The sequence below is a fragment of the Gossypium hirsutum genome, chromosome A01 (assembly GCF_007990345.1).
Source record: "Gossypium hirsutum isolate 1008001.06 chromosome A01, Gossypium_hirsutum_v2.1, whole genome shotgun sequence".
NCBI classification, from domain to species: domain Eukaryota; kingdom Viridiplantae; phylum Streptophyta; class Magnoliopsida; order Malvales; family Malvaceae; genus Gossypium; species Gossypium hirsutum.
In genome coordinates, this window is record NC_053424.1 from 86241832 (window position 1) to 86265542 (window position 23711).

Here is a 23711-nt window from a genome sequence, read left to right on the forward strand (position 1 = left end):
AATTGGACCGGTGGCATATCGTTTAGCTCTATCTCCTGAATTATCGAAGATTCATGATGTTTTTCATGTTTTTATGTTAAGAAGATACCGATCAGATTTATCTCATGTGATTTCAACCGAAGATATAGAGATTCGACCTGATTTGTCATATAAAGAAGAACCGGTTAAGATATTGGCACGTGAGGTAAAAGAATTACGCAATAAACGAGTTCCCTTAGTAAAAGTGTTATGGAGAAGTCATAATATTGAAGAAGCAACATGGGAACTGGAAGATACAATGAGATCACAATACCCCCATCTCTTTTCAGGTAAATTTCGAGGACGAAATTTATTAAGGGGGAGAAATGTAACGACCCAAATTTTAAGGTCATCAAAAAAGTGAATTTTCGGGTCTTCGATTCTGAAAATGAGATTCGTAAATATTTATTAGAAATATTTACAAAGTTAAGTGAGAGGTTAATTAGATTTTAATTAAATAAATTTAGTTTAATTAAGGTCAATTTAGTGAAAAGACTAGATTGAATAAAGTGTGAAAGTTTAATTATAAACTATAAGAAAAGCCAAGGGACTAAGTTAGCAAATAAACCTTAAGAGACAAGTGGGTGGTAAGTAAAAATACATATGTAATATTTTAATTGGTACAAATGTATGTATATATATGGATTTACTTATTATATAAGTAAATAATTATAAAAAGTAAATTATATTAAACTATATAATTATAATATATTAATTTAATAAAGAATGAATAAAAGAAATAAAAAAAAGAAAAAGAAATGCACGGATGAGCAGGGAAAGAAAGAAGGGAAAAAAAAGAAAGAAAAAAGAAAAGGGAAAATTAGGGTTTTAAAATTTCAAGCTTGATTGGTAAGTCAATTTGATCCCTTTCCTTGTAATTTTGATGTGTAATTTTGATGTTTTTGGAATCTTGGAACAAAGCCCTACTTGAATTATGTTGAAATTTAAGAAGATAGTGAATTTTTAGATGTTGATTAAGTTGAATTATTGAGTAAATTATGAGATAAAATGATAGAAAATGCAAGTCCGAAGTGGGAGAATGATTAAATTGTAAAGAGAGATATAAGTTTTATTATAGTAGGGACTAAATTGTTTAAATTGTAGAATTGATTTTTTATATTGAATAATAAGAGTTGAAACTTGTTTAAAGTAGGTATTAAATGAAAATATGAGATTTATTTAAAGAGAAAGAATGGTTATGGTGGAAGGACTAAATTGGAATTGATGTAAAAGTTACATGGAAAAATAGAAGAGTGTGTTATTAAATGATATGTATTGATAGTATTAAATGTTAATTTTTCCGTAGCTAACGTAGCACTTGAAATGTTATCAAAGAAAGGAAAGAAGAAAGGAAACGAGGATATCGAGTAAACTTGAGCAATTACTGTTTGTATTTCTATAAACTAAACTTAATGCATAATTATTATTATCCCCAAAATGTATAGTAGATGAACATAAAGTTAAGTACATTTATTATCAAATTATGAAAACCCTATTAACAGAGTTGGGCTAGTCGGATATAGTTGGTATGCTATAGGATTGGAAGTGTTAAGGGACATTCCGACTTTGTGTCAATGAGACACTATAAGTGTCGCCTTACTATTACTGTTACTGTTACTGTTTCGGATCTGTTTCGATGATGTACTCTGTGTACCACTACTGTTACTGTTACTGTTACCCTTATGGTGTATTCTGGCTTCGGTCGATGAAACACTGTATAATATCCCGGTGTGTGGGTTGGATCCTTGTATCCGTTTAAGTCTGAGTTATGTTAGTAAGGGAAATAAAGGCACTAAAGACTGACTGTTACTAATTAAGTGATTTTACTAAATGTTAACTGTTATCAAATGATATGAAAGGTATACTGAAAGTGATTAACATGATTTAAGTGCTATAAGATGAAGATAAGTAAAAGAACTTTTAAGATGATGGAAATAGAAACTTCAAGTCCAAATATGTATATGACTATTTATTGCTTTAAGTATTAGTTTATACAAATACCACTGAGTATATACTCAGCGTACGGTTTGTTTCCGTGAGCAGTTTAGGTATGGAGTAGATATCGTTTCAGTTTCCAAGCCCACTCCCGAACTCAAATACTTGATGATGTATCTAATCTTGAGAAATGGAATGTACCTAGGTTATTTTTGAAGTTTTTTTGTTTATAAGTGATGTTGGTGAAGAATGTAATAGATAGCTAATTAATGTAATGTGTGTGTTATAATATAGTCCTTTTTAAATTGAATTGAATGGTATTTAAGTGCAAATTTCGAAGTAGTTTGTTTAAGGGTTATTAAAATTAAGAATTAATCTTTGGTATGATGGTTAATGAGTATTAAGTGTGTTTATCATATTTTGGATTGGTTGAAATTTTGAATATTAGATTGCTTGTTGTTTAAAGTTGCAGGGTTGGTAAATTTGAATTTTAAAGTTCATTCATAGCCCACACGGTTTGACACACGGGCGTGTGACCAGACCGTGTGAGACACATGGCTTGCACATAGGTGTCTTGTTAGGTCGTGTGTCCCCTGCATCCTTAAATGTAAAGTCAAGATAGTACACGGGCAAAAGACACAGCCGTGTGTCTTAGCTGTGTGAAGGACACGGGTTTTAAGCACGGTTGTGTGTCAAAAACATGTGAAAATGGCTTTAAAATGGTGAAAAATCAGTATACCACACGGCCTAGCCACATGGGTTTGTGCCCAGGCTATATGCCCCTCTGATGCTTAAGAAATTGCAAGTCAGATTTGCCCATGGGCTGGCCACACGGCCATGGGAGCCCCACGGGCTAGCCACACGGCCATGTCCCAGGCCACACGGGCATGTGCCTCTATCTTCAAGGAAAAACTTCCAAAGTTGCCAGTTTAGTCCCGAACCACTTCTAAAACATGTATTGGGCCCCGTAGACCCATATTAGGGACTTTATGGTGAAATTTAAAAAGATCTGATTTGGAATGCTAATTTATGACTCGATTTTGTATAAAAGTTAGTGTATAAGTTCGACAATGCCTCGTAACCCTATTTCGGTGACGGATATGGGTTAGGGGTGTTACACACTGCTAATCCCTAACTTATTCTTCCCACTTCTTTCAAGTCGACTAGTAATAGTAGCCTCCTTAAGTGTATCAGATTGCAAGATTTATCTGGCATTAGCAGACCCCCGATCAACCACAAGATGAATGCGCACGCAAATCGTTCTCTTCAACGTCACTAGTAGAATCCTCGATAGTTTGGAAGTTGTCCTCAAACCATCTCATCTTGATCTAGCTACCCCTAAACTTGTTCAGCACCTTCCCTAGTAGTTGCTCGCATGTTGCACTCGAATCAACACTAATAACTGGCCCTGTAACAACTTCCATATTGAATTGTAGACTGAGTTTTAAACTAATGTCCTCGAGTGTGATTGTACATTCGCCGCAGGGAAGATGAAATGTGGGTATCTCCAGTCTTCATCTTTTGTCCAAAGCACTAATAAGTGGGGGGGATCCAATTTAGTCCCCCGAGCATGCGAGCCACGTATAAAAATCATGCATCTCGCAAGTGTCCATAAATGGCATCCAGTGCACCTTCACTTAAATTGTTTATGTACGTCTCCAAAATCCAATCTTCGAGCTTAGTAAAACATAAAAAATTAATAATCTAAAAAACATAATAATTAACCATTTAAAATTAGATAATTTAATAAATTTTCTTACCATTTGTAATTGAATACCACAAATATACTTGTTATCTAAATGAATAAGCTGGTTTGCCTTTTAAAAATTATAACGAATAAAATAAAAACGAAGAGAAAAAATTAAAAAATAATAAATGAGGATAAAAAATTGAGGATTGAAAATTGAGGATTGATAACATAAGATTGAAGAATGAGTATTAAGTATTTGGTTGAAAATGACAAAGTTTAGAGGGGTTTATATAAGGAATTTTATGGTTGTTGGAGTCCTTATAGTCGTTAGAAAAGTTACTATTGGAAGGAAAACGCGCCCTACCGGGAATGTTTTTATTCTCTCTTCTGAAAACATGTTCTACAAAGTGCGTTTCCACTTATGTGGCAGCAAAAGCGCTACTTCTAGAATGTGTTTTCCTTTTTCTCTCCAAAAATAACGTAAATTAGTAAATTTTGAAGAAATCAATATACTTTATCAGATCTTTTATTTTTTTCATCATATTCTATTAACTTAACCGATTAAATTTAAATAAAAATTTATTAATAAATAATCAATAGTAATATTCTTATTTAATCCTATATTTGGATAATTAATAATAAAACAAAGATAAACAAATTTTATTTCTTGTTTGATTAGTGTGTAGAAAGGAAAGTAAATTCTTTGCATAGATACTTTTTTAATTATAACCTTACTTAAATAATATAAAATAATTAAATTAAATTAAAAATTATATAAAAAATGTTCTTTATAAAATGATATCTACACGTGTTAATCAAAAAGTATAAATTGATTTGATAAAATTATAAATTTAATATAAATTTTTAAAAGTGAGGAGTCTTAATAATTCAAGAAGGAGAAAATAATTTTAATAGTTTGCTAAATTTATACAAATTTAAAAGGTAAAAAAGAGTCATAATAGTCTGGTAATTCCCTGAGTGACGGCGGTGGTTCTAACGAAGACCGTAACACCAAAAAAGTAAGATTCAACGATATTGATGAAAATCCAGTAGAAAACATGGTGGTGGACATGGCCCTGGTGAGTGGTGCTTCATGGAAGGATAAATTGCTTGGGGGAAAAGGTTCTAGATCTTTGGTCTCCTTCATGAATCTAAGCGAGACTTTTGACGAGACTTCGATTTTGACGATGGATACATCCTTAGATCCACTGTTAATGGTATCCCTGCTATTGATTTCTCTGATAGAATTAAGAAAATTTTGGTCAAAGACATGGAAATCACAGTGGTGGTAAAATTGTTGGGGCGTAATATTGGATATGGTGTATTTTTCAACTGAATTTCGAGTCTTTAGAAACCATCTAAGCCCTTTCGATTAATGGATGTGGAAAATGAATACTACCTGGTTCGTTTTCAAGACAAAGATGATTACGAAATGGTTTTGGCAGAAGGACCTTGGGTGGTTTTTGGCCACTATCTCACAGTTCAGCGATGGACGGTTGATTTTAATCCGTTCAGGCCTTTCCCTAGTGTGGTTCTGGCCTAGATCCGATTCTAGGGATTACCAGGATTTCTGTACAACAAATGAGTATTAGAGGAAACCGGAGGGTTGGTCAGGAAAGTGGCCAAAATGGACATTAAAACAGGTAGGAGACGAGGGATCAGTTCGCTAGGATGGCGGTGTTCGTTAACTTAGAGAAATCATTAACCTAACACGTTCTGATTAATGGCAGGATACAAAGAGTAGAGTTTGAGGCTCTTCCTGTGGTTTGTTTTTCTTGTGGTAGATATGGACATTTGAAAAATGTTTGCCCTTTTTCTTTGACAGGTAAGATCACAATTAGCAGTCAACGGGTAGCCTCTGATTCGGCGGTGAATGGCTTTGCTCTACCAAAGACAGGGGAAGCCTTTGACCCTTGGATGGTTGTTAAACATAAATCATGGCACAATCAAGCTAGGAATAGGAATCATTAAGCTAAGATCCCGAAAAAATTTCAAACGACTTCCAAATTTGCTGCGCTGGAAATTGATTTAACGAGATTTGAGGGTGAAGAATCCCGAAAGTTTGGGAATTAATTTCCTATAGAGGGATTTTGCTAAAAAATTAAAACGCAATTTTGAGGGGATCAAAAGCTGGGTCGGTGGAGAAGGAAAACACGGGAAAGTTGTCGCTGGACCAGAGCAGCAATAATGGGCCAAAAAAGTCAGTGAAGCCTACTAGCCTGGGACAGACATTAATAAACAGGGATTAGTGAGGTCTGCAGCGCTAGGGGGCCTGGACGCTGCGCCAGAACAGGCGGAGGGCCAGCAACACCTAGGGTGGGCTGGACAGAAAGCAGCGGGCTTGGAGGAAAAAAGAGATTTAGTTTTTGGACAAAACGATGCGGGCTTGGAGCAGGAGCAGGATTTAATTGTTAACCTAAAGTGGTGGGTTTGGAGCAGGCCAAAACTCCTAGAACAGGCTAGGTAAAACTTGATGGAACTCCTATCTTGCATTTTAATCCAATGCTCGAAGGTTCTTTAGAATCCGTGGTAACTTTAATTCCCAATATATTCGACCCTAAATTTCTGCTGTGATTTTTAAAGAGAACAGTGACCTACAATTAAATTCTAAAAGAGCCAATGAGGAACAGTGGCCTATGAAAGCCCTCGTATTTCTTCTAAAGGGTAAGGTTTTGGGATTAAAAGTGGACATGGATGACCGGAAAAGGCATTGAATAAGACTATTTGTGGACGAGAGCGTCATTTTAAACTTGCCAATAATTCTTGTGTTCAACTACCGGAAGCCATGAATTCTATGGTTAAGCTCTTCAGTGATCAAATGGTTTCCTCAGTAGATAAGTCTGGCATTCAATATGGTGATGACCGTACATCTGTTTTGCTCTAGTGGTCGGTTATTTCTCCAATTTTTTAATTTTATTTATAAATTTTACTATTTTATCTTGGAATTGTCAAGGTTGTGCTAATTTAAAGTTTCTCCATGTTTTTCGTGAATATAACCGTGAACACAGACTGGATTTAATTGACCTTTTAGAAATGAGGGCTAGTGGTGAAAAAGTCGATTCAATTATCTCGAAGCTCGGGTTTCAACATTCTAATCGTGTGGAAGCAATAGGGTTTTCGAGTGGTATTTGGATTGTTTTAAGGGATTCTTTTTGTGTTGAGATTATCAAAAGTCATTCCCAATTTCTCCTTGTTAAGGTTTTTGGGAGTAACTTCAAACAGTCTTTTTTCACCACCTTTATTTATGGTAGCCCTGATAGTTGTAAAAGAAGACATCTATAGGGGCTTTGCATAGTACGATTCCGATGGACGATTCTCTGTAGATGGCGATTGTTGACTTTAACACTATTTTTTCCTCTAATGAAAAGAGAAGAGGGCAGATTGTAGGGAAAATGTGTTCTCTTTTTGGAGATTTTATGGAGTCAGCTCAGTTGCATGATTTGGATTTGAAGAGACCGCAATTCACTTGGCCGAGAGGGGGTATGGTGGAACGTTTGGACAAGGCCATTTGTAATAATGCATGAAATTTCACCTTTTCAAACTCAATGGTGACTCATTTGCTCTGTCTTATATCTGATCATAGACCTTTATACTTGTTCATGTACATCTACAGAACTTGGGATTGATAACTTCAATGAACATTACTCTCTGTACAGCTCGCAACATCTATGTTTAGAGTGCTACGAATATTCTGTTGAGTATTTGCTTATATCAAACGATTTAAGATCCAGTATACTTAACCTTTTTAGAATTAAATGCACCTAAGAACACAACCTACATTCAACTAATTCTAAAGCTTGCATGCATGTATTTAAAACATTTTAAAAAGAATGAAATAGTTATATAGATAATCTCAAATCATGGGCACTAAAGATGATAAAACTTTCACTCAAAAAACTCTAAACTAGAAAAGATTTAGTTCATGGGTGGAAAAGTAAACATCAAAATAAAATCATTCATCAACATTTGTCAAATAATTTTTTGAAACACATAAATGTCAATCTAGAAAATAAAGGCAGAACTACAAGAATCCTCGCCATACTCCAGCTTCTCTTTTATCTTTAGATTGCTCGTGAATCCAGGATAGATTTCTTTTCCCCTTCCTCACGTCTGTGTTCTGCTCTCTTTTAAGCTGCTACCCTCTCTTTCTCTGGAATTTTGCAATGGAGTTCTTCTTTTCGCAGAGAGAAAATTGTTGTCACAAGTCTATTTCTCACGCTAATTCCCTTTAATTCTTTTTCTTTTTCTCTCATTCTTTTATTAGATGGATCTGTCCTTCTCAACACACATTTATTTCTCCTCTTTTTCATGGTGGTTTTTCTTGTACACGTCTAATTGGCTTAGAGTGATGTGGATAGAGTGCTGAGTCATCTTCTTGGAATTGCCATGGCAATTGTGTTGACCATCAATCTCACCATTTGCCACGACAATGTTTAGAGTGCTACAAATATTCTGTCGAGTATTTGCTTATATCAAACGATTTAAGATCCAGTATACTTAACCTTTTTAGAATTAAATGCACCTAAGAACACAACCTACATTCAACTAATTCTAAAGCTTGCATGCATGTATTTAAAACATTTTGAAAAGAATGAAATAGTTATCTAGATAATCTCAAATCATGGGCACTAAAGATGATAAAATTGTAACGCCCCGTACCCGAGACCGTTTCCGGAGTCGAACACGAGGTGTTAACGGACTTAATTCATTTACTTACGCAGTTCATTTTAAAATTTCCAGACAAGCTGGCTAACTGCATCACAGTCACTTTAAAAATCATATCTCGAGTTCCGAAACTCGAAAACCGATTCCGTAAATATTTCCTGAAACTAGACTCATATATCCATCTACAAATTGTTTTCTAGAATTTTTGGTCGAGCCAATTAGTACAGTTTATTAGTTAAAGTCTCCCCTGTTTCAGGGTTCGACTACTCTGACCTTCATGCATTACGACTTAGATATCTCCCTGTACAGAGCTTCAATACTTATACCGTTTGTTTATAGTGAAACTAGACTCAAAAAGGAATCTATACATATAAAGAATGACTTCTAATTATCTCTGGTTAATTTATGGTAAATTTTCAAAGTCAGAATAGGGGATCCAGAAAACGCTCTGGCCCTGTTTCACGAAAACTTAAGCATCTCATAAAATACGGCTCATATGGTCGTTTCGTTTCTTTCATATGAAAATAGACTCATCAAGATTCGATTAAATAATTTATTCACTATTTAATTCTATTCCTACTATTTTTAGTGATTTTTCCAACTTACGTCACTGCTGTTGTCAGCATCTATTTTAGGGTAAATTTTACCTATTTCATAATTTTCCATGAATCAAATAGTAAATTGACATACATTATTATCAAGGGTAATCCTGATTAGCCATGACGTACGTAGCACCAATAGGACCATGATTTGCCATTCCAATGGCTAGTCATTACCAAACATTTCCACACCACTTAATAACCATATCACAAGACCATAATGTTATACTTCGAAATATACGAGCCATTTTCGCATGGCTATACGAATACACATTACCAAAGGGTACTTAATTAACAACAAGGGTCAGCCCTATACATGCCATTTTCAAAATTAAACTAAAAGAGTACCAAAAGTGGCTTAGATAGTGTGGATGACTTCGACTTTGACACTCCCGAGTCCGATAGCTGACGAACAAAATCTATAAAACAGAGAATCAAAGTAACTGAGTAAGCATTTTAATGCTTAGTAAGTTCAAGTAATGAAATTATTCACGACTAAGGTAGAACGTTCATATGACTACATGAATAATTGCATATATGCATGTTCTCAAATCATACTTACTTCATGCTTCAACCATTATATTCATACACAGGGAATCAAACCTAACTAGAGGTCGGAAGTTCGTTAATCAATTGAGCGAATACTATTTAAAAGGAATCAACCTTTCCGATGCATATACGAAACATACCTTATCGTTTGGATTTTATGTGCATATTAATTGAAATTATTACAGCAAGATCGCTCACTTCCAAACCCAAGTACCTTCGGGATTTAGACGGATATAGCAACTCACACGAATGCCTTCGGGACTAAGCCTAGATATAGTCACTAGCACAAATGCCTTCGGGACTTAGCCTGGATATAGTCAATAGCACAAATGCCTTCGGGACTTAGCCCGGATATAGTCACTAGCACAACTGCCTTCGGGACTTAGCCCGGATATAGTCACTAGCACCATGCCTTCGGGACTTAGCCCGGATGTCATCCGAATAATCATGCACATATATCGATAAATCATGACACATCCATATTTCATTTTCATTACTAAAGCTCAAACACAAGACACTTATCAAACCTTACCAATTTCGGCTCAATAGCCATATACAAAGAGCATGATTTCGAGTGGCTTTATAACATGATCTCTATGCACATTATCGGATACCCGTCATAGGTATAAACTAATCACCTCAATATATCATTCAAGTAAAGTCATTATATCTCCGTTTATTCGTTATGCTTATATGTCATGACTTAATCAAATCATAAACTAAGTTTCATTACTCGAAGACTTACCTCGGATGTTGTCGAACGACTTCAACGGCTATTCAATTACTTTTTCCTTCCCTTTATCGGATTTAGTCCCCCTTTGCTCTTGAGCTTAAGTTCAACAAATTTTAAACTAGTCATTAATCGACTATTCAAGTATTACTTTCAGAATATAATACATATAGATTCGACTTTCACACATATAGATTATAGTAAGCTTTATAAAAATCAATAAATAATTCATTAGCAAATTTTCATTAATGTTTACAACATAATTACAATTTCCCTATAAGCTGACTTCCTGAGCAACAGTCACTAAAGTTTTTATAACTGGAGCTACGAAACTCCAAATCAATTGCCGTAAATTTTTCTTGACAGAAGACTCATTTATCTATTATCCATAAAATTTTAAAAATTTTTAGTGTAGCCCAACAATACCAGATTTTTCTTAAAGTTCACCTTGTTTCACTGTTTGACTAAACTGACTACTCTTTACTACGAATCAAATTTCTCATTGTACAGAATTCAAAATATGTTCTCGTTTATTTCATTTGAAACTAGACTCATTAAGGAGTCTAACCATATAAATTTTATCTTAGAGCCATTTTTGTACAATTTATACTGATTTTATAAAAACAGAACAGGGAATCTAGTAGTCATTTTGACTCAGCCCCACAATACTTCAAATATCTCAAGATCGGTAACTCTTTTGTTTTTATAGTTTCTTTTGTAAGAAACTAGACTCTTCAAGCTTTAATGACATAATTTATTCAGCTTCTAACTCAACTCCTACAAATTATGGCGATTTTCTAAAATCACCTTACTGCTGCTGTCCCCAAGCAGATTATTACCAAATCAAATACTAACATTTGCATTTCACCTCAATAGCTAGCTTAGCAAACCTTAATTTAACATATAATTGTTCATAACACAATTAAAGCATCCTCTCCATTCCATCAATTCAAAACACATACATTGCCCAATAATATCCAAAATCATATTCGGCCTTAGTACACAACTTGTTAGCCGATTTTTCTCCATTTAGCAACTAATGCACATATGTGCTCATTTGTTAGACTCTACTTCACCTAACTACCATTTTTTTTACATCCAAATAACATGAACAACACCATTTCTTGAACATTTTCTCTTAACCGATTACTCATGTTACCAACAAGATTCAAAATTTGGACATGGGCTAACTGAGGGACTTAGTAACTAGCTTAATACACTCAACAATTTCAAAAGCTACCATGAATTACATACCTTATTTATACATAAATTTTCAAGGATTTCAAAGTACTTACCTCTTCCTAAACATCAATCAAGCTGAACATGAAACAAGGGAATTCTTTTCTTCTCCCACCCTCAAGTCACGGCAAAGGAGGAACATGGAGGAGACAACTTTTGTTTTTTTTCCTCCCACTCACCTCATGTTCTATTATTCTTAATTCATTATTTTATTGTGTAACATAAAATTATTAGCACAAAATAATTATAATATGCTTTAGTCCATAACATGGCCGGCCACCATCTAGAATTTGGCCAATTTGACATGCAAGTACAAGCATTTTCTATCATGCATCAATAGGCCACTTTAACATTTGCCTAGCACATTTCTAAATTTTCTCACACAAGTCCTATTTAATAAAATTCACTTACAATTAACAAAATTCAAACACGAAATTTTCACTCATGCATATATACATATAATAAGCATCAAATATGTCGGTTAATTATTTTTATGACTCGGTTTTGTGGTCCCGAAACCACTTTCCGACTAGGGTCACATTAGGGCTGTCACAACTCTCCCCCACTTAAGAAATTTTCGTCCTCGAAAATCTTACAGGTAAATAGGTTTGGGTATCGTTCTTTCATAGAGTTCTCGGTTTCCCAAGGAGCTTCTTCGATCCCGTGTTTGAGCCACAACACCTTTACTAACGGAACCCTTTTGTTTCGCAACTCTTTCACCTCACGAGCGAGGATACGAATTGGTTCTTCTTCATAACTCATATCGGCTTGAATTTCTATCTTGGAGGGATTTATTATGTGCGAAGGATCAGATTGTAACGTCGAAGCATCGAAACATGAAAAACGTTGTGAATCCTTTCAAGTTCAGGGGGTAAAATCAACCTATATGCAACTGGACCAACTCGTTCGGAGATTTCATACGGCCCAATGAACCTCGGACTCAGTTTGCCCTTACGGCCAAATCTGAGTATCTTTTTCCAAGGTGAAACCTTAAGAAACACTTTATCTCCCACTTGATACTCAATGTCTTTTCGTTTCAAATCCGCGTACGACTTCTGACGATCTGAAGCTGTCTTCAGACTTTCACAAATTACTTTTACTTTCTGCTCAGCATCCTTGATCAAATCAACTCCAAAAATTTTACTTTCACCGAGTTCGATCCAAAACAACGGTGTACGGCATTTACGACCGTACAAAGCCTCGTAAGGTGCCATCTTAATGCTTGATTGAAAACTATTGTTGTAAGCGAATTCAATCAAAGGTAAATACCGCTCCCATGAACCACTAAACTCAAGGATGCAACATCTCAACATATCCTCGAGTATCTGAATTATCTGCTCGGATTGACCATCCGTCTGGGGGTGAAAAGCGGTGCTAAAATGCAACTTGGTACCCAAAGCTTCTTGCAATTTCTTCCAAAATCACGAGGTGAATCTCGGATCTCTATCCGACACAATAGAAATGGGTACCCCGTGCAATCTTACAATCTGAGAAACATACAATTCAGCTAGTTTATCCAATGAATAATCCGTACGTACGGGAATAAAATAAGCCGACTTAGTCAGTCTATCAACAACAACCCAAATCGCATCTTTCTTACTTGCCGACAATGGCAACCCAGATACAAAATCCATCGTGACTCGATCCCATTTCCATTCAGGTATCATGATCGGCTGAAGTAAACCTGTAGGCACTTGATGTTCCGCTTTCACTTGTTGACATATTAAACACTTCGAAACAAAATCAGAAATGTCTCGTTTCATACCATGCCACCAAAACTGACGTCTCAGATCGTTGTACATTTTCGTACTCCCCGGGTGAATTGACATTCGGCTACAATGAGCTTCATTCAGAATCATCAAAATAAGTTCTGAATTTCTTGGAACACACAAACGGCTTCTGAACCTCAAACAATCGTCATCATCAATTTGAAACTCTGATTCCATATTCGAAACACATTGAGCCCGTTTTGCAACCAATTCATCATCGACTTTCTAAGCTTCACAAATTTGATGAATCAACAATGGTTTGGCCTTTAATTCTGCTACTAACACATTGTCGGATAGAACAGACAAGTGTACGTTCATTGCTCGTAAAGCAAACAGTGATTTACGACTTAAAGCATCTGCAACCACATTAGCCTTTCCCGGGTGATAGTCAATGACAAGCTCATAATCTTTTAACAACTCAAGCCAACGTCTTTGGCGCAGATTCAAATCTCTTTGAGTCATCAAATATTTGAGACTTTTGTGATACGAAAATACATGGCACTTCTCACCAAATAAGTAATGTTGCCATATTTTCAAAGCGAATACGATGACAGCTAGTTCGAGATCATGGGTTGGGTAATTTTTCTCATGTGGCTTCAATTGCCTCGACACATAAGCTACAACTCGACCTTCTTGCATCAATACACAACCCAACCCAAGTAAGGATGCATCGCTGTAAATGACAAACTCTTTGCCTAATTCGGGCTGCACTAGTACTGGAGCTTCAGTCAAATAAGTCTTTAGTTGATCGAAACTTTTCTGACATTTTTCTGTCCATTCAAACTTAACATCTTTCTGAAGCAGTTTCGTCATTGGTGTGGCTATCATCGAAAAACCCTTTACAAACCGTCTGTAGTAACCGGCAAGTCCCAAAAAGCTCCGAACCTCGGTAATATTTCTCGGAGGCTTCCAGTTAAGTATGGCTGAAATTTTGCTCGGATCAACTCGAATACCCGATGCAGATACCACATGACCCAAGAAGCTAACCTCTCTTAACCAGAACTCACACTTACTGAACTTAGCATATAACTGCTTATCCCATAAAATTTGCAACACTAATCCCAGGTGTTCAGCATGATCGGTTTCATTTCTCGAATAGACCAAAATATCATCGATAAACACAACTACAAACCGATCCAAAAACGGTCTGAAGATCCGATTCATCAGATCCATAAATACCGCAGGGGCATTAGTGAGCCCAAACGGCATCACTAAGAACTCGTAGTGACCGTATCTCATTCTGAAAGCAGTTTTGGGTATATCCGAATCTCGAATTCGCAACTGATAATAGCCCGATCTCAAATCTATCTTTGAAAACACTGAGGCTCCCTTTAGTTGATCAAACAAATCATCAATACACGGTAACGGATATTTATTCTTTATTGTCACTTTATTCAGCTGACGATAGTCGATGCACAATCTCATGGTTCCGTCTTTCTTTTTCACAAACAATACTGGTGCACCCCAAGGTGAGAAACTTGGTCGAGCGAAACCTCTATCCGTCAACTCTTGCAACTGAGCTTTCAATTCCTTTAATTCCGTCGGTGCCATACGATACGGAGCTATCGAAATCGGTGTAGTCCCAGGTACAAGTTCGATGCCAAACTCTACCTCCCGAACAGGTGGTAACCCTAGTAATTCTTCGGGAAAAACATCCGGATATTCACAAACTACTGGTACCGACTCAACTTTCTTTTCTGATTCTTCATTATCAAGTACGTATGCAAGATACGCTTCACACCCCTTTCTCATATATTTTTGAGCTAACATCGAGGATATTATTGTTGGCAATCCATTCACGACAGTAGACTCAACTCAGATTATCTCATTATTTGCACACCTCAAATCAATAGTCTTACTTTTGCAATTCACAACCGCATCATGTACGGTCAACCAATCCAAACCGAGAATAACATCAAATCCATCAAACGGTAAAAGCATCAAGTCTGCCGGAAAACAGGAACCTCGAATTACTAGGGGACATTTCTTACACACCTTATCAACAAGCACATAATGACCCAAGGGATTCGACATTCTAATAACGAACTCAGTAGACTTAACAGGTAAAGTCTTACTGGATGCTAAAGTCTCACATATATAAGAATGAGTAGAACCAGGGTCAATCAATGCAATCACATTAGTATCAAAGAGAGTGAAAGTACCAGTAATAACATCAGGCGAAGAAGCATCCTCGCGTGCACGTATTGCATAAGCTTTGGTAGGAGCACGAGCCTCAGATCTGGTGGTAACATCTCTAGATCCTCTCTGACCGCCACTAGCATTCCCCGCATTTTTAGATGGTCTACCTCGAGCAGTAGTAGCACTTGGTTTCCCACTCTGATTTACATTTTGTTTAGACAGTCTCGGGCAATCCTTGATAAAGTGGTCAGCTGATCCGCACTTATAACAGGAGCGATCATGGAATCTACAACTCCCCGAATGCCATTTACCACAATACTGGCACTCTGTTCTGTCTCGACGATCATTTCCAACACTGGCAACCGAAGCGACTCGTGTACTCACAGGGGGTCGATCACGATCTCGTCTAGAAAAGCCCAAAGTGCCTTTAGACCGGCCTGAATCATCTCTAAATTTCTTCGATGATTGTTGAAAGGGCTTCCCCGAAGATCTCTTACGAAACTTCTTTGCTCCCATATCAGCTTTTCTTTTCTCCTTACTGAGCTCTTCGGCTTTGCAAGCTCGCTCGACAAGTACCACAAATTCTCTGATTTCTAAAATGCCAACACACAGTTTTATATCTTCGTTCAGTCCATCTTCAAAACGTTTGCACATTACGGCTTCTGAGGAAATGCATTCTCAAGCGTATCGACTAAGCCTTACAAACTTTCGTTCATAATCAGTAACCGACATGGAACCTTGTTTAAGTTCAAGAAATTCATTCCGTTTTTCATCAATGAATCTCTGGCTGATATACTTTTTTCGAAACTCGGTTTGGAAAAACTCCCAAGTTACTTGCTCTCTGGGCACAACAGAAATCAACGTATTCCACCAATAATAGGTAGAATCTCGTAGCAAGGAGATAGTACACTTAAGGCATTCATCGGGTGTGCAAGATAGTTCATCAAGTACCCGAATAGTGTTGTCCAACCAAAATTCAGCTTGTTCGGCATCATCGCTGTCTATAGCCTTAAATTCAGTAGCCCCGTGTTTTCGAATTCTGTCAATTGGGGGCTTATTTAATCTTATCTGGTCAGTTACCGGAGGTATCACAGGTGCAGGGGTTGTATTATTCGGGAGTGGGGGTTGTGGAACAGCCGTATTAGTTCGAATGTACTGATTGAACCAGTCATTCATTACGCTATAAAAAGCTTGTCTAGCTTCATCATTCTGATTACTAGCAATAGGTTGAGAGTCCACCGGCACTGTCCCTTGCGCGGGAGCAGGCGCTACACTCTCAACATCATCAGCTACCGCTCGGTTGGGATCGGGATCCATTACTATAAGTAAACACATTTTTAACTGTCAGAAATCACCACACTATCAATAAACACATAATGGCATGTATAGCTAAACCCGAACGTATTACGGTAGTCCTAGAATCGACTAAACCGTAGCTCTGATACCAATAAAATTATAACGCCCCGTACCCGAGACCGTTGCCGGAGTCGAACACGAGGTGTTAACGGACTTAATTCATTTACTTACGCAGTTCATTTTAAAATTTCCAGACAAGCTGGCTAACTGCATCACAGTCACTTTAAAAATCATATCTCGAGTTCCGAAACTCGAAAACCGATTCTGTAAATATTTCCTGAAACTAGACTCATATATTCATCTACAAATTGTTTTCTAGAATTTTTGGTTGAGCCAATTAGTACAGTTTATTAGTTAAAGTCTCCCCTATTTCAGGGTTCGACTACTCTGACCTTCATGTATTACGAATTAGATAGCTCCCTGTACAGAGCTTCAATACTTATGCCGTTTGTTTCTAGTGAAACTAGACTCAAAAATGAATCTATACATATAAAGAATGACTTCTAATTATCTCTGGTTAATTTATAGTAAATTTTCAAAGTCAGAACAGGGGATCCAGAAAATGCTCTGGCCCTATTTCACGAAAACTTAAACATCTCATAAAATACGGCTCATATGGTCGTTTCGTTTCTTTTATATGAAAATAGACTCATCAAGATTCGATTAAATAATTTATTCACTATTTAATTTCATTTCTACTATTTTTAGTGATTTTTCCAACTTACGTCACTACTGCTGTCAGCATCTATTTTAGGGTAAATTTTACCTATTTCATAATTTTCCATGAATCAAATAGTAAATTGACATACATTATTATCAAGGGTAATCCCGATTAGCCATGACGTACGTAGCACCAATAGGACCATGATTGGCCATTCCAATGGCTAGTCATTACCAAGCATTTCCACACCACTTAATAACCATATCACAAGACCATAATGTTATACTTCGAAATATATGAGCCATTTTCGCATGGCTATACGAATACACATTACCAAAGGGTACTTAATTAACAACAAGGGTCAACCCTATCCATGCCATTTTCAAAATTGAACTAAAAGAGTACCAAACGTGGCTTAGATAGTGTGGATGACTTCGACTTTGACACTCCCGAGTCCGATAGCTGACGAACAAAATCTATAAAACAAAGAATCAAAGTAACTGAGTAAGCATTTTAATGCTTAGTAAGTTCAAGTAATGAAATTATTCACGACTAAGGTATAACGTTCATATGACTACATGAATAATTGCATATATGCATGTTCTCAAATCATACTTACTTCATGCTTCAACCATTATATTCATACACAGGGAATCAAACCTAACTAGAGGTCGGAAGTTCGTTAATCAATTGAGCGAATACTATTTAAAAGGAATCAACCTTTCCGATGCATATACGAAACATACCTTATCGTTTGGATTTTATGTGCATATTAATTGAAATTATTACAGCAAGATCGCTCACTTCCAAACCCAAGTACCTTCGGGATTTAGCCGGATATAGCAACTCGCACAAATGCCTTCGGGACTTAGCCCGGATATAGTCAATAGCACAAATGCCTTCGGGACTTAGCCCGGATATAGTCACTAGCACCATGCCTTCGGGACTTAGCCCGGATGTCATCCGAATAATCATGCACATATATCGATAAATCATGACACATCCATATTTCATTTTCATTACTAAAGCTCAAACACAAGACACTTATCAAACCTTACCAATTTCGGCTCAATAGCCATATACAAAGAGCATGATTTCGAGTGGCTTTATAACATGATCTCTATACACATTATCGGATACCCGTCATAGGTATAAACTAATCACCTCAATATATCATTCAAGTAAAGTCATTATATCTCCGTTTATTCGTTATGCTTATATGTCATGACTTAATAAAATCATAAACTAAGTTTCATTACTCGAAGACTTACCTCGGTTGTTGTCGAACGACTTCAACAGCTATTCAATTACTTTTTCCTTCCCTTTATCGGATTTAGTCCCCCTTTGCTCTTGAGCTTAAGTTCAACAAATTTTAAACTAGTCATTAATCGACTATTCAAGTATTACTTTCAGAATATAATACATATAGATTCGACTTTCACATATATGGATTATAGTAAGCTTTATAAAAATCAATAAATAATTCATTAGCAAATTTTCATTAATGTTTACAATATAATTACAATTTCCCTATAAGCTGACTTCCTGAGCAACAGTCACTAAAGTTTTTATAACTGGAGCTACGAAACTCCAAATCAATTTCCATAAACTTTTCTTGACAGAAAACTCATTTATCTATTATCCATAAAATTTTCAAAATTTTTAGTGTAGCCCAACAATACCAGATTTTTCTTAAAGTTCACCTTGTTTCACTGTTTGACTAAACTGACTACTCTTCACTACGAATCAAATTTCTCATTGTACAGAATTAAAAATATGTTCTCGTTTACTTCATTTGAAACTAGACTCATTAAGGAGTCTAACCATATAAATTTTATCTTAGGGCCATTTTTTTACAATTTATACTGATTTTATAAAAACAGAATAGGGAATCTAGTAGTCATTTTGACTCAGCCCCACAATACTTCAAATATCTCAAGATCGGCAACTCTTTTGTTTTTATAGTTTCTTTTGCAAGAAACTAGACTCTTCAAGATTTAATGACATAATTTATTCAGCTTCTAACTCAACTCCTACAAATTATGGCGATTTTCTAAAATCACCTTTCTGCTACTGTCCCCAAGCAGATTTTTACCAAATCAAATACTAACATTTGCATTTCACCTCAATAGCTAGCTTAGCAAACCTTAATTTAACATATAATTGTTCATAACACAATTAAAGCATCCTCTCCATTCCATCAATTCAAAACACATACATTGCCCAATAATATCTAAAATCATATTCGGCCTTAGTACACAACTTGTTAGCCGATTTTTCTCCATTTAGCAACTAATGCACATATGGGCTCATTTGTTAGACTCTACTTCACCTAACTACCATTTTTTTTTCATCCAAATAACATGAACAACACCATTTCTTGAACATTTTCTCTTAACCGATTACTCATGTTACCAACAAGATTCAAAATTTGGACATGGGCTAACTCAGGGACTTAGTAACTAGCTTAATACACTCAACAATTTCGAAAGCTACCATGAATTACATACCTTATTTATACATAAATTTTCAAGGATTTCAAAGTACTTACCTCTTCCTAAACATCAACCAAGCTGAACATGAAACAAGGGAATTCTTTTCTTCTCCCACCCTCAAGTCACGGCAAAGGAGGAACAAGGAGGAGACAACTTTTGTTTTTTTCCTCCCACTCACCTCATGTTCTATTATTCTTAATTCATTATTTTATTGTGTAACATAAAATTATTAGCACAAAATAATTATAATATGCTTTAGTCCATAACATGGCCGGCCACCATCTAGAATTTGGCCAATTTGACATGCAAGTACAGGCATTTTCTATCATGCATCAATAGGCCACTTTAACATTTGCCTAGCACATTTCTAAATTTTCTCACACAAGTCCTATTTAATAAAATTCACTTACAATTAACAAAATTCAAACACGAAATTTTCACACATGCATATATACATATAATAAGCATCAAATATGTCGGTTAATTATTTTTATGACTCGGTTTTGTGGTCCCGAAACCACTTTTCGACTAGGGTCACATTAGGGCTGTCACAAAAACTTTCACTCAAAAAACTCTAACCTAGAAAAGATTTAGTTCATGGGTGGAAAAGTAAACATCAAAATAAAATCATTCATCAACATTTGTCAAATAATTTTTTGAAACACATAAATGTCAATCTAGAAAATAAAGGCAGAACTACAAGAATCCTCGCCACACTCCAGCTTCTCTTTTATCTTTAGATTGCTCGTGAATCCAGGATAGATTTCTTTTCCCCTTCCTCACGTCTGTGTTCTGCTCTCTTTTAAGCTGCTACCCTCTCTTTCTCTGGAATTTTGCAATGGAGTTCTTCTTTTCGCAGAGAGAAAATTGTTGTCACAAGTCTATTTCTCACGCTAATTCCCTTTAATTCTTTTTCTTTTTCTCTCTCATTCTTTTATTAGATGGATTTGTCCTTCTCAACACACATTTATTTCTCCTCTTTTTCATGGTGGTTTTTCTTGTACACGTCTAATTGGCTTAGAGTGACGTGGATAGAGTGCTGAGTCATCTTCTTGGAATTGCCATGGCAATTGTGTTGACCATCAATCTCACCATTTGCCACGACAATGTTTCACTTCTCTTATTTTCCTTCTACATCCTCTTCATCCTCTTCTTCTACCTACACCTGTGTCCAATGACAACCACAACTTTTCCTTCCCCATGTAATAAAAGTAATAAATGATAACCATTAGAGCTCAATCCAAGCTTTATTATGCAATGTTTTAAAGTTATCCTAAAAATGCAGATGTATTTACTTAATTACAAATAAATAATTCCATTTAAAGGCCTAAAATATAACTCTTTTCAAGAGTTATCACACCCTCGAACCTGAATTATTGCTTGTCCTCAAGTAAACAATGTATAAATGTGCATGAATGCAAGGAATTGACAAAACAATCAGTCACCAATTATACTACCAAATCATAATGAGCATACTGTGTACCTCTATTCTCAAAAATCTTTTACTAAAACAAAGAAAAATTTCTTACAGTTCTTGTAAACTTGTTTAGCAAATGAATTGAAGAAAATGTTTCTTAAAGGTAAAAGTTCCTAAATATTTCAGCAATTAAAACTATAGTAGATTTCTTCTGAATATACCTAGGTTATCTCTCTTCTAAACTCAAATTTTTTTTACAATTATTCAATTTGCAGCCCAAATGTTTTCTAGGGAATTCATATTATCACATGATTTTATACTTGAAAACCTCAATGGAGCATACACTAGACTACCACGTATTATATCATGTCACGATTTGAATATAAATCACTCATGAAACAAAAGCTTTTGACTAAAAAGATTAATGGAGAAAACAACTACCTTCTTAGCAATTTAGCCTCAAAATTCAGTAGAGTGTCCCTAAAATATGAACACTATTTTTTTAGGCGAACACTCATATCTGAACTCATTTTTCAGTGTAACAGCCCGATTTTGGGCTTAGTCAGAACAGTGGTTTCAAAACCACTAACTCGATGTTAGAGAAATTATTATTTATATAATTTTATGTGTTATAGCATGTTTGTATGAGTACATGAAAATTTTGGTAAAATAATTCTAGCGATTGTATGCTTAATTACGAAAAAGGACTAAATCGTACAAGAGGAAAAGTTTTGTTTTTCTAGCAAATGGTGTTAAATAGCTAGAGAATCATAATTAGGGGTCTTTAAAGGGAAAATAGACCCATTTCAATAGGGGTGATCAGCTATAGGGACAAAGATGAATAAAAAAAATCAAATTTGGTGAAGTTGGTAGCCTATTTTAACTAGAAAATAAGATTATATAAAACAAAAGACTACATCTTTTTCATACCTTCTTTCACCACTGAAAATTTTAGCCATTTTAGGGGTTTTGGGGCTTTAAAATTTCAGCTACTCTTTACCCTTACAAGTAAGTGATTTTGATAGCCTTTCTTGATAATTTTTGTACTTTTGGGACCATTGTAGTATAATCTAGCTAATGAGGGGACTATTTTACAAAATGGTTGGAAGTTTAGGGTTTTTCCATGAGAGTGTTCATATTTTTTTCTAAATTTTTATGGAATAAAATGAATCATGGTTGTTAAACAAACAACTTTTGTGAAGTAGTTTTCATGAAAACCCTAACTAAGGACCATTTTGCATAAGTTATAAATTATGTGGTAAATGTGTGAAATGATGGGAATTGTGGGCTGCTTTTAGTATAAAAAAAATTTGGCTAGGCTTGGATAGTGAGAAAATGTGATAAAATCGATTTACAAGCCTAGGGGTAAAATAGTAATTTTGTGAAAGTCTAGGGGCAAAATGGTCAATTTGCCAATATATGAATTATGAAATGCATTGATTAAAATGATGATTAAATTGGTGAATTTTTATCATTTTAGATCAAGAAATACGAAATCCAGACCTAGACTGGGGGAAGGCCAAGCAAGTAGACTAAATCCAACTAGTCGCCCACTTTTTGTATACCGAGGTAAGTTGTACATAAGTAAGGTAACTTTATCGTTATTATGTGTTGGATGATTTATTTTGCATAATATGGTTGAATATGATTATGAATAATGCATGATGAAATTAATGCGGTAAATTCCCGGTTGAACCTAGGAATAGATTGGATATCCATGCCATGACATTTGGGGGATATGTGTGCCAGTTTAAGACCATGTCTGGGACATGGCATCGGCCACGATATGAGAGCTAGTGTAAGACCATGTTTGGAACATGGCATCGGCAATGTTGTGAGAGCCAGTGTAAGACCATGTCTGGGACATGGCATCGGCATTGATATGTGCATTAGTGTAAGACCATGTCTGGACATGGCATCAGCCACATTATGAGATCCAGTGTAATACCATGTCTGGGACATGGCATCGGCATTGAGACTAGAGCTAGTGTAAGACCATGCCTGGACATGGCATCGACCTTAACATGTGAGCCAGTGTAAGACCATGTTTGGAACATGGCATTGGCAATACACCCATTGTGTAAAGCTTGTCAGATATCCTTTAGTATCCCAAATGGTTTCATGGGTTATTTTAAAAGCATATGTCAATGATACGGAATGATATAATCATGTTGTGAGTGATACAGGTTCTTATTCGAATCTCATGAGATATAAGTCTAGTTATGTTGCCTTGATGGTAAGAATGACATGAGTAAGTTCTAGCTATGAAAATGATCTTGGGATGATATTGAAATCTTTGGTTTATACTTGTGATATATATAAGCATGTAGTGATATTTACCCATGCTCACTCAAGAATGTTGTGTTGATTTATAATATGCATGGTTGATGTTGTTACTTATTTATATGCAACTTACTAAGCTTTATGCTTACTCCCTCTCCTTTCCATT

At 35.7% G+C, this 23711-nt stretch overlaps 1 long non-coding RNA gene across 1 annotated transcript; it reads left to right on the top strand.

Annotated features, from left to right (window-relative positions):
• Nucleotides 1-5296: 5296 nt before the first annotated feature.
• On the top strand, nt 5297-7370 carry LOC121228272 (uncharacterized). Its single transcript, XR_005925829.1, has 2 exons — nt 5297-6529; nt 6652-7370. It is a non-coding gene; the product is annotated as an uncharacterized lncRNA (long non-coding RNA).
• Nucleotides 7371-23711: the final 16341 nt, after the last annotated feature.